The sequence below is a fragment of the Solanum tuberosum genome, unplaced genomic scaffold, assembly GCF_000226075.1.
Source record: "Solanum tuberosum cultivar DM 1-3 516 R44 unplaced genomic scaffold, SolTub_3.0 scf00140, whole genome shotgun sequence".
Classification (NCBI taxonomy): Eukaryota; Viridiplantae; Streptophyta; class Magnoliopsida; order Solanales; family Solanaceae; genus Solanum; species Solanum tuberosum.
Genome location: NW_006239064.1, coordinates 1,359,081 through 1,370,425, shown reverse-complemented (window position 1 = coordinate 1,370,425; position 11,345 = coordinate 1,359,081). Strand labels below are relative to the sequence as shown.

The 11,345-nt window shown below is 32.8% G+C and overlaps 1 long non-coding RNA gene across 1 annotated transcript; it reads right to left on the bottom strand.

Annotated features, from left to right (window-relative positions):
- Nucleotides 1-1,488: 1,488 nt before the first annotated feature.
- LOC107061464 (uncharacterized) lies at nucleotides 1,489-11,060 on the bottom strand. Its single transcript, XR_001473994.1, has 5 exons — nucleotides 10,638-11,060; nucleotides 10,483-10,554; nucleotides 4,431-4,498; nucleotides 2,121-2,213; nucleotides 1,489-2,049 (listed from the first exon to the last, which is right to left on the bottom strand). It is a non-coding gene; the product is annotated as an uncharacterized lncRNA (long non-coding RNA).
- Nucleotides 11,061-11,345: the final 285 nt, after the last annotated feature.

The following is an 11,345-nucleotide window of genomic DNA, read 5'->3' as shown; positions in this document are numbered from 1 at the left end:
GTCATATTGCAAGGCATAAACTACTTATTACTATTAGGCATTTGATTTGAAAGTAAGATTAAGCTGTTTCCTGAATGCTTCTTTACCTGCAAGTCATCAAAACTTTGAATTAAAATAAGTAAATTACTGAATAATGATAACTCCATAAGTGCTCAACAATTTTACTATCATTATAACACCACCAGCTACCCATATGAAGGTTGTGGTAGTATGAAGTACTACAGCCTTTGCAAGGTCCTCCCAGTGCCTGGTGGACCATATATAGAACAACACACCATGGAAAAATTTAAAACAAAAATCAGAAAAAAATGACAGAGAATAAGAGATCGAGCAAGAGGAATTCATATATCATGTATGGACATACCCAATGCAAGCATAATCTTAAGGTATAAAGGTTGACTTGTCTTAACCAAACCATCTTGGAAATTGGGGACTTAAAATGAAAATAAGGCTATTAATAGGATAATCATGTATGATGCTAGAATTACAATAATTATGTTTTAATCTGATCAATACGATTAGAAAAAGTAAGTCTTAGCGACACAACATGCATTAGGCCATGCTAACCATTAAATCATAGAGTTCACAGGCAAGATGCATCACCATCACTAGTAGAGAGAGTTGCATAAGAACAGGGGCATATGTTTGGAAATAATTCCAACTCCTTTTACGAGGGAACAATTAATAGTAATATAGTCCCAAAGCAAGAATATCCTTAAGTGAATGTAACTTTTTTGCTTTAAAAGTAAATCCCAGTATCACAGACAAGATGTTCACGCTCCCAACAAATTTTACCTAGCACAAGCAACTATACTTCATAAACTTCATGGTGTTTTACACTTCATCTTTGCAATATTTAACTCTCACAATGTACAAATCTAGAATCTTATTGTTTACATGCATTTAACAACAAAGTTCTTTAAGTTGTGCAAAATTTAATGATGTCACTTGGTTACAAAATGACACATTCTTTACATCTATAAGAGCTTCATACTGTTTACATGACATTATTGTTGTAAAGACAATTTTTCATATCTCATCTATTTATGAGCTACTTTCAAAATAAAAATAAAAATAGAAATCTATGTATTAAATAGATATTATTGTAAATTTACAAATGTAACGCAACTACAGTCTTGTGATTAGTTTCTCTATCTTCTTCTTTTCTAAAGAAGTACGACAGAAGTATTGGAGATCGTTTCTTCGTTTAGCTCACCTCATTCTAGAATAGGAAATTATCAACAATTCATCGATATGAAATCTCACAAAACACAAACACACACTATACATTTATTTTTTAAGAATGGGTGACTTTGTTAAATATAAGAAATGGAAAAATTGAATGTCAACTTAAAAGCATGAAAAAATATGGACAAATAACTTCCTGGTAAAATACTAATAGTGTACGCAACTCATTGTTGTTCAACATGTACTCTTTGTATGTATACTATAATACTAAAGCCCTACTATAGTACCAAGAATACTTTTAGATGCTCCGCTTTCATGATACCTAGGCAAAATGTTCACGTTTCATCGGAATAAAATATATGATACTTGGTTTAGTAATTATCTTCTGAAGATCTAATCACCCACCTTCTGATAAAAAGTATCCTATCATGTCATATATCATATGAACTATCTCTAGCTTGCACCTTTATTTTCGTCAAGTCAACCACCATTAAATTCGACAATTTAATCATGATAATTTTAATGACTAAAGATCCAAAGTACGATGAAGACTAAAGTTTGAGGGAAGGCGCAAGAAAATAGGGGAAAACTTAAAAAGGGATGCCGACACTGGCTCGTTGCTTATAAAATCAATTAGATTTTAGTCCTGTGGTTTGTGAAAAATCTGTTTTGCTTGTCATTTAAATTTTAGATCCATTGGAGCAGTTCAACCTGGAGGAAAGTTATTGTCTATCAAAGTATTAAAGCAATAGCTGACGTAACATTATTCTTGGGAGAAATATGAATGTCTGGGGAGTAGAAGATATGAAAGAATATTCATAGCGTTGTCCAATTGCAGTGTCCGGGCCACCTTACACTAACCTAGACAATAAACCAGCATAAGTATCTGGTAGTTCTACTCACCAACTTTAAGCAAGTAGGGGAAAAAATACCTATAGTGTTTTGATCTAGCTCCACTGGAATTTGAACCTTCCAAAAGCACTTTAATCAAAAGTGCAGAGTTCCAGCATTTTAGGATAAAAATGCTGCCAAAGACAAGCCAACAGAATTGTAAAATACCTTATTCATCCACTTCAAAGAAAAATTGGATATTTCTATAAAAAAAAAAATATACAACACAAGCGTTTCAATGAGATATATCCATAACTGAATATGCAGTGTCAAATCGTCAACCTAAACACAAGTCAATCAAATTTTGAGTTATACTTGTAAATCAACAACACTTAAAACTCAATTTCCACTAAAATCACAAATTTAACTTCACACTTTCAGGCTTCAGCTATCAGACTACAATATTGTCATTGGTGAAAGAAAAACAACTCTTGACAAAAATTAAAATCATATGTAAGTAGTCATTAACACTAACAAGTCTAACAACAGTACATTGATGGATCCAAAGTCGAAAGGATTGTACCTTTAGAGGAATGAATTGTGGTCGAGCCAGTCCCAGATATTCAAAACTCAAGAGGTATAGAAAAAGTATTTTCTTAACCATTTGGAATTGGTGTTACTCAGCAGTAATAAAGATTTCTCATCTCAAAAAACAGGACAAGCAAGTTTGGTTTGCGAATCTTTATAGTTGGCCAAGAGGGTACAAAAACAACATAAGCAAATCAAACTACCTTTCAATATAAGCCTAAAAATCGTTAAAAAGGTTGTCTTTGTAAAAGTTTTGTCAAATTCGTTAATAATATCTTCAAGAAAGTTTCGATCTTTGTTCTTTTTCACCAAGATTTATTGTAGTAGAAATAGAGTAGTGGTAGACGGGTAGTAAGCTAAAGCGGGGAAAAAGAATAAATAATGACTAAAGAAAAAAGGAATTTTAAAGATTAAAATGGAATAGCAAAGAGACAAAGAAGACAAAAAGGGAACAACTGAGCTTGACCCTTCCAGATTCTAAATGGATCCCAATTGTGTCCCTCAAATTATGCTATTTCCATTAGTCCAACTTCATAGTGATTTAGTTCTAAGCTAAAATTCCTTCTTTTTATGAGTTTGGGAGAAGTCAATTGAGTTAATAAAGTACAGTCTTATATCATCTCAAGATGACTGCAAAACTATAGAAGGTAAAGGTACAACTTTTAACCAAACATTAATTGTGTACACAACTTGCTTTTTCGATTTCTTATTTTTTGGCCATGAATTCCACGTCGACTTGAGCTTGAGATCTCTAGGTTTGATTCATCAATGTCGGTATCTCAGTCACAAATTAATGTTGTCCTCAAAATACCTCATAGTTTTTACTCAACTATATCCGTAGTATCAAGATTTTGATCACTCAATTGTTCTTATGGATCTCAATATGTTTGGCTAACTACGACGGAATAGAGTCATTCTAAGTAGAATCCCTTCTTAAGATATGTCAGATAGAGGGGATCAGTCATGTAATAGAATCCCTTTGTTGTGGTTACCACGTTCTATCATGGAATTTAGGGTCTCGGGGAGGAACAATGAGCCTACTGTGATGATTAATACGGGTACCATGGTACCTCCTAAGCTCAATCTTCATTCCCCATGAATCTTGGCAAAGAAATAGTTCAAGACATCGGCTCCAAGTATACCAATTATGGTGGATAGTTGAAAACCAATGTTGAGTGGTCCTATGTACTTCTATGGAGCATATTTCAGATAGGTATAGTGGAACAAACTCCAATTCAATGAAACAAAAACAATGTTAATCACCATGGAACAAAAATATCTAGCTTAACTGAAACTAAATGAAGAAAACGACAAATAGTTAGTCCTCTTTTTCAATTTTTTTAGTGTCTTATTGTCATTGTTTTTGCTCTAATTAAAAGAGAAAGTATCTTTCTTTCTACTTAGGATAACTCTCTAATTTTAACATTCTACCTAACATGTTTAATACGTCAAGATTAAGATAGTATTTTGATACATTATACACATCTTTAATTTAAAATGTAATGTTCAACTGCAACAGTTTGTTGGACTTGTAGTATGCAGATCAGAAATTTGTCGTTATAAAAATCAGTAGATCTCAAACTTGGCCAAATGAAACAATTGAGGCAGTTGAACAATATGTTGAACCAAAATTCAGATTTTTTGTTGCTTAAATAAAAATAAGCACAGAATGCTCTGAAGTTAATCGAGCTAGCATCTTTCTTCTAAATTCTTCATCTGACATCCAAGATTGCTTCTCCTTTATGAAATAGCATCTTATTATTTCAGAAAAAAATGCACACAAAGAAATAATTACAGAAAGGGGTCTAGCCAAAGTTAATTACCTCTAACGCGAGTGGCGTTGGATACTTGAGAAAATCTGGATCTTCTTGTCCATAAACTCCCTACACATCTTCAAAGTTGTAGAATTATTTGAATGAGATTTACTAAAGCAGAAAACTAAGGAGCAAAGATTTTGCGCATTACCGGTGGAATATATCAACTTTAAGTGGAAAAAAATTTCATCCCTGAGACTCTTAAATTGCAGCAGACTTTCACTAAAAAATATTAGTAATAACTTGATAGAATCATATCTCATTCAGCTCGAAGAGAGAGTGTAAAGCATTCTTCCAGAACTATTTGTCTTTTTCTCTTACTTTCTACTATGATCATTCCATTCTTCAGAGAGTAATAAAAGAGAGAATGGATTTTACAAGTCGAATGTATGTACCACCTAGTAAAGAAAACTTGAATCTTCGATATAGGGATGGAAATTTTGCTGATTAATTCGAGTGGGTGTTTCAAAGTATGGTTGATAAGCTATTTGAGAAACTTCTCCTGAATTTTGAAAGCTAATCAAATCATTTGGTTTGGAGATCGAAGTAGGAGAGACTGAAAGGGAGAGTTGAAGAAAAGTGGAGAATCATCGAGAAACAGAGTAATTGAAGAAAGAACATGTGGAAAATACGAAAATAGCCTTGGTTTTGTTCTAAATAACAAAAATAGACCTATGTCCAACTTTGGCTACACATGTACCATCAAACTATGTTGTGGTCGTCATGTGTTTTTTTTTTTTTGGTCGTCGTCGTGTTCTTCATGTTTCTATATAATAGAAATATATATATATATATATATATATTACTAATTACTAGTTATTAATAAATACAAACAACCCTAGGTGGGGACGAGATTATTAACGTGTCTACTTCGGCTAACAAGGTTATTTTTGACATTTTAGGCCTAGGTATGGTCTTGGTTGATTTTTTGGAGGTTTCGAGTTTAATTAGCCTTTTTAGGTAGTGTTAGTTTCTTGTGACTTTCATGGATGTCAGATCAAGGAGACCTCGGATTCGTGTTTTAAAGGTTCCATTAAATTCGGAATGTCGAGTGTAGTCGATTTTCACATGTGGTTTGTGTCTACGAAGCTCTAAACGAATCATGAGGGTCCTTTTGCTGATTATTGTGTAATTGTGTTGGTTGGTTTTTTGGTACCTGGTGTGCCTTGTGATCGTGAGAGGTTGATCGCTTTCATGAGGGACAAGTCCAGGTGGCCTAACCTTCGAGATCACCTTCGCGAATGTAACACTCCGAAATTTTCTAAGCTAAGATCTGAATCATTCTATAATACCTCGCAACTCTACTCTTAAGATTTGAATTGTTCATGTAATACCTCGAACTTTGAGAAGGTCTAAAAAAGGCTAACAAGCAAGTCCACGAACCAAAATGGACCATCGACCCTTCACAGAACCCTAAGCGGTCCGTTTAGGGGTCCACGACCCTTTTATGGCAAGGTGGCCAATCGTCCAAAGGCTGCCAAGGTGGGGGTCACCTGAACGGGACCCTAGACGGCACGTGGTGGCTTGTACGGTCCGTTTAGGGGTCCATACAAGTCACCTATCAACTTTTAAGTTTTGGGTCAACTTCAGACAATCATATCTCTCAGCATATAATGAATTAGATAGCACATAACCTATTAAATTAAAGGTCTTTAGGTCCTTTTTCCAAGGCCATTAAGTTTTCTCCATTTCGAGTTCGGAGTAAAAAGTTATGCTTGTTTTAGTAAGGCACTATCAATCAGATGAATGTTTAGCGAAGGTGATATATGAGTGTATTTAGGTAGTGTTTTTCCATATTGTAGGCTAATATATTTAGGAAAGAGGTTGGAAGAGGAAGTGAAATGTTGGGAATGAAATGTGTATTTGTTTTAACCAGCGGGTAAATGTAATTTAGGGTGGGTATAGTTAATTTGAATCTGGTGTAGTTAATTTGTGTCGAGTGTAGTTAATTTGGGTTGGGTATAATTAAAAATGGGTGGGTTTGTAAATTAATTTAAGTAATTAAATTGTAAACAATAGATGGACACCACTCAGCACGTATTTAAAAAAAAATTAATTGAATTATTTAAATTACAATTCGCTATAAAAGTTATCAATATTGGACCTAAATGTGGATGACGGAGGTATTTGGGAGCCAATTGGTGGATGACAAGGGTATTTTGAGAGTCAATAGGTGGATGGAGGGTAGTTTTACACTATTTCCAATAGTCGATGGTATTTTAGGCCTTATTCCGTTAATATATTAAGTAATAATTTAACTTCAAACTATCAATTTAACCTTTAAAGGCTTGTTATTCAACATTATAACATGACTCATATACAAGGTGTATGTGAATCTATTTGTGAGATTATTTACACCCAACACATATATATGACTTATTTTAGACCATGAATTTTAAAAGTTTTTTTTAATTTCTTAAACTCCACACATAGTCAAACACTTTTATATAAATTATTGTAATAAGGCATAAGTATCCCTTGAGCTATACCAAAAATCTCAACAACACACCTAAATTTAACTAGGGTCCTATTATCCTCCCCCTCCCAAAAAAAATCTATTTTAAAATGAACTAAACACACCTTAAATGATGATGTGACATAAAGAGTGTGCACACCACAAATTATAATTATAACTATGCCTCAATCCCAAACTCTTCCCTATAAAAAAACAAACACAACCTAAAATATAATTTGTTTTGTGAGAACTGTGCCTACCACAAACTTTCTGCTAGCCATGGCTGTAGACTGCGGTAATGAAATGCAAGCATTGAGTAAACATTAAAAAAAAATGCCTCAATTTTAGTGAAATTTCACATCTTTCATTGCGGTTATAATCTTCTCAATTTTTGCACAAAATTGCATGCTATAAATAAAGACTTATTGTAGTTTACGAGATGGGAGTGACTTCCATGCCAGACAAGATGAGAGACGCGAGACTAAACAGTTAGGACCTTATGAAAAGGAGGTGCGTGGATGTGTCAATAAAAAAGTGACTATTAAGACATAGTACAACTTCAACTTACTGAGGATATGATCAGGTGTTGTCACTCTTCATGTGTGAGAAGGCAGGGGGCTAACCTCCTCTCAGTTTCTCCTTATTAGTAATATTATTTAGGAATCACATATTTTCTTTGTCCTTCAGAATTTATTACTATCTGTTGCTCATTTGTTTCATATTCCAATGATTTTTTCCTTCTTATTTTCTATTAATCATGCTTTGAATTCTTTTTCTTTTGAGACGAGTATCTATCTGGAGAGAATAATAGAAATACAGATCACTTTTCGAAGAGAATTCTAATAATTTTAGATATTGTTACATCACTTACATTAACACAACAAACAATAAGCTACATTATTTCTTAAGGACCAAATTGCATTCTATATATTCAGTGGCGGAGCCAGGATTTTCAGTAAGTGGGTTCAAAATCTAAAAAGATAGACACACGAAGTAGCCGAAGGGGGGTCGACATCTACTATATATACCTAAAAAATTATTTTAACCATGTATAAATCATATAATTTTCCGCCGAAGGGGGGTCGGATGACCCCCTCATTGTAAGGTGGCTCCGCCACTGTTAATATATTTATGAAGTCAGATAAAAGCAATATTTTGATAAAACTAGTTTTAGTGATATCTATTCCTTTGGATATTGTTTTGCCAGTTTGAAAGAGTTTCTTTCCTTATATTATTAATCAATATCAATCAAATACGACCAGATTGTTTGAGTCGACTATATGAATAATCATCAACGCCCATGCAATTTGAACCCATGCAATAAGGTACAGAAAAGTAGGAAATTTCATCAAATACAAAAGTAGATTTCATTTTACTAACAATCATAACTGAAATTCAATGAAACATCAGCTTCACAATAATGCATAATGCGTGATTCATAAAGTTTAACTAAATTCCTAATTTAATCACTATTTACTGATACTAAATTCAAACCAAAATCAAAGAATTTTTTATCATAATTGAAATTCATCAAAACATCAGCTTCACAATTCATAATTCAATTGTTTAACTAAATTCCTAAATTAATTACTATTTACTGATACTAAATTCTACTCAAAATCAAACAGCTCAAACAAAGTTTTTTTTTTTTATCAATAAAAACAGTTACTAGCAATCATAACTGAAATTCAATGAAACATCAGCTTCACAATTCGTAATGCGTAATCCATAAAGTTTAGCTAAATTCCTAAATTAATCACTATTTACTGATACTAAATTCAAACAAAAATCAAACAGATCAAATAAAGAATTTATCTTTTTATCAAAAAAAAAAAAAGTTACTACCAATTGTAACTGAAATTCATCAAAACATCAGCTTCGCAATTCGTAATTCAAAATGTTTAACTAAATTCCTAAATTAATCGCTATTTACTGATATTAAATTCTATCCAAAATCAAACAGCTCAAACAAAAATTTCTTTTTGAGGAAAAAAAAAGACAGTTAATAGCAATCATAACTGAAATTCATCCATACATCAGCTCTGCAAAGTGCAATTCAGAAAGCTTAACTAAACTCCTAAATTAATCACTACTTACTGATACTAAATTCCATCCAAGATCAAACAAAAATTTCATATAAACAAAAAAAAACAGTTACTAGCAATTAGGGATAACCCGCCCAGAATTTAAGGGTTGGGCTCGAGATAATTTGAATTGAGTTCAATCTCAATCCATTCAAGCCTAATCTATTTTAAGAGAATCCTCAATTGAACCCAATTCAATCTTCAATTTCAACCCATTTTAAAACTTTTTACAAGATATGTTCTTATATTAAAGGTATGAATTATTATATATTTAACATCTTTTAGGATTTATCTATCCATTTGTTACTTTTTTTTAAAAAAATCTTGAGCTGAAATTCGAATTATGATTATAAAAAATAAATTTCACTTTGTTAAAATTATTGAGATTAATAGGGTCAAATTGGGCAGGTCAAAACCCAACCCGTTTTTTAGCCCATTTGGACCCAACCAATTTAAGCCCAAAGTAAAGTTGGGCGGGTCAAGACCCAACCCGATTTCTATTTTAACTCATTTTAATATGAGCAACTTTTACATATAACAAACATAAAAATCAAATTTGTATGTTATAGCTATAGTTTATATAATTGTGCTTCATAGCAAACTTTATGTTTGCTATGGAACATCAAATTGTATAATTCGTTGGCTCCTCTTTAGATTTGTATAATTTCGCTGGCAGACCGTTTGTATAAATTGTTGTCAGCCTATCGTTTGTATAAATCGTTGGCAACCTCTTAATTCAATTTTATGTGTTTATATATCTGCATAAAATTTGAATTTGTATACAATTGAATCGAAATAAAACGTTTGTATATCAAATATCTCTCTCTCGCTTTATACAAACATAAATTATACATTGTATTTTGTATAATTTGTGTTTGTATAAAGCGAGAAAGAGAGAAAGGCAAAAGAACTGGACAGGGGAATATTTATATTGTATAATTATAAGTGTATAGGACGAATATATATGTATTTGCATGTGTATATACAATTTGAGAGGGGAACGAAAATATATGTATATATACAATTTTCTCTCGCTTTATACAAACAGAAACGCAATTTATACATTTTTGTTTGTATAAAGCGAGAGAGGCGAGGGAGAGACTGGCGAGCGAGAGAGGGAGAGTGGCAAGCAAGAATTTCAGGGAGAGAGGCGATTGGCAACAGTTTGCTACGGGGCACAATTAAATCAAACTGTGGTTATAGCATTTAATTTGAATTAATAATTTGTCATTATATACAATTTTCCCTTTTTAATATCTCTAATTTCAACCTAACCCACCTATTTGACACCCTTACTAGCAATCATAACAAAAAAAATTCATCGAAACATCAGCTCCGCAAATCGCAATTCAGAAAGTTTAACCAAATTCCTAAATCGATCAGTATTTACTGATAGCACCAAATCCTATCCAAAATCAAACAGATCAAACAAAGATTTTTTAATTTATTTTTTAAAAAAAAACAGTAAGACGAAGAAATAAACCAAAATAGAAGAAGAATTAAGGAAGATCAAGAGCTTTACCAGTGAGAACAATAGCTTTGACATCATTTCTCATAGCTGCCTCATTCCATTTCTCCTTTAACCCAGCGAAAACTACAACCAAATCAAAACTCAAAATCAAAATTCCGCTTCAACAAAACAAATCAAAATTCCTTTTCGATGAATTTTAAGCTTACTTTGAATAGCAAGAGCATTCACCGGCGGATTGACGAATGTAATTACCGCAACGCCGTCGTTCCCAACCTCCATTGTCACTTTTGCTTTCGCCATTTTCAACGAAAATTATTAATCTTAGCTCAAAATTTTGGGAATTGAATTTATATAGGAATTCAATTGAATGAATCTACTGTACATTTTAATGGGTTGTGATGCAGTGGTGGGAGTGTTTTACCCTTAACCACAGGTCTCGAGTTTGAGCCTTCGGTATGGAGAAAATTATGTTGGGAGCGCCACCCCCAAATGGACCCTACAGTGCGCGATCCGAATTCATAATGTGGGCTTCGGACACCGGGTGAAAAACCAAAAAAAAAATATTGGTATGTTATCGTATATATTAACTCTTATTAGCACATAAGTTCAGAATTATATGAAATATGGACTCGTCCTTTACCTAATTCCCAACATAAATATACAATTCTGTTCATAGGGATGACAACGGGTCAGATTTGACTTTGTGCTATGAGAAATTTTGTCAAGTTTTTAAGCTACAAGTGTTAGGTTTTTGTAATAATAATAAATAATAATGTCAACTAACTAAAGCAAATTATGCGGGGTGAATTTATGTAGGACGAATTCATGCGAAGCACGGCGGATTAAAAGTTTTGTGGGTTTAGGCAGATTTGCTTTACAACAGTTTCACTCGCTCTATTTGTTCGTAGGATTTA